General features: G+C 40.4%; 1 non-coding gene across 1 annotated transcript; it reads left to right on the top strand.

The window, feature by feature from the left end:
- Positions 1–968: 968 nt before the first annotated feature.
- LOC121229836 (small nucleolar RNA R71) lies at positions 969–1,075 on the top strand. The gene has a single exon (XR_005927792.1). It is a non-coding gene; the product is annotated as a small nucleolar RNA R71 (small nucleolar RNA).
- The last annotated feature ends 412 nt before the right edge of the window (positions 1,076–1,487 follow it).

Consider the following 1,487-nt stretch of genomic DNA (forward strand, 5'->3'; position numbering starts at 1 on the left):
TGCGTTTGGCATCTGCGAAAGGGCTTCAATAAATGGTAAGTTAATATGTTGTTTCTTTAGAATTTTAAGGAATTTACCAAATTGTTCGTCTGAGCGGTCTTTCCTTGTCGCATTAGAGTATGGCACGTGAGGTTTATATTCTGTAATCACCGGCTTTGGCTCATTGTGGCCGACCTCATTCTTACCTATGCATACCCCCATTTCTGGCCTTGGTTCTGCAACTAGCCCTTCCTCATCTTGAATGGCAATCGCGTTGAGTTGCTCCCTTGGGTTAGATTCAGTGTTGCTTGGCAGGCTACCTTGTGGTCATTCGGAAATCAACTTGGCGAGCTGTCCAATCTGAGTTTCGAGCCCCTGGATTGATGGTTGTTGATTTTTAAGTGCTGTCTCGATATTCTAAAAACAAGTTTCTGACACTGAGATGAATTTTATTAGCATCTCCTCAAGGTTCGACTTTTTCTCTTATTAGTAGGGTGGTTGTTGGAAGCCTAAAGGTGGTGGTCTTTGATTCCCTTAGCCTCCCCATGAAAAATTAGGGTGGTTCCTCCAACCTGCATTGTAAGTATTGCTATAGGGATTGTTTTGAGATCGAGGATTGTTACCCATGTAATTTAACTATTTGTTCTCCATGTTGTGGCCATAAGGTGGGTTGAACTGCTTGATCTGCCTCCACTTGCTTCACATTGCATTACTGTGAAGAACTAAGGAAACCGTAAATTTTCTTATTCAAGAGTTCTACCTAATTAGAGAGCATGTTGAACATATCGACGTTATAAATGCCGGCTGTTTTCATTGGCTTTGTCCTCATGACTTGCCACTGATATTTATTCAGTGACATCTCCTCTATAAATTCATAGACATCTTCAGATGTCTTATTATTGATGGTTCTGCTAGCAGCTACGTCAACCATTTGTCGAATCGAAGGATTCAGGCCATTATGAAAGGTTTGAACCTGTAGCCAAAGCGATAACCCATGGTGAGGGCATCTTCTCAAGAGGTCCTTGTATCTCTCCCATGCATCGCAGAGTGTTTCTAAATCCATCTGCACAAAGCAAGAAATAACATTACATAATTTAGTCATTTTAGTGAGGGAAAAAATTTTAATAAAAACTTTTCAGTCATTTGTTCCCAAGTAGTGATCGACCCCCGTGGCAACAAATTCAACCACTGTTTAGCTTTGTTTCTCAATGAAAAAGGGAATAACCGAAGACGAATGGCGTCATCAGAAATGTCATTAATTTTAAATGTATCACATAGTTCCAAAAAGTTTGCCAAGTGAGCGTTGTGATCCTCGTCCTGCAAACCATCAAACTGAACAAACTGTTGTATCATTTGAATTGTGTTAGGTTTCAGTTCAAAAGTATTTGTGACTACAGCTGGTCTAACTATGCTCGATTCAGTTCTTGTTAAAGAAGGTTGAGCATAATCATACATAGTGCGTGGAGCAGGATTCTGATTAACAGCAATCGCAGGAGGTAGCGGATTTT

This window comes from Gossypium hirsutum, chromosome A05 (assembly GCF_007990345.1).
Source record: "Gossypium hirsutum isolate 1008001.06 chromosome A05, Gossypium_hirsutum_v2.1, whole genome shotgun sequence".
Classification (NCBI taxonomy): Eukaryota; Viridiplantae; Streptophyta; class Magnoliopsida; order Malvales; family Malvaceae; genus Gossypium; species Gossypium hirsutum.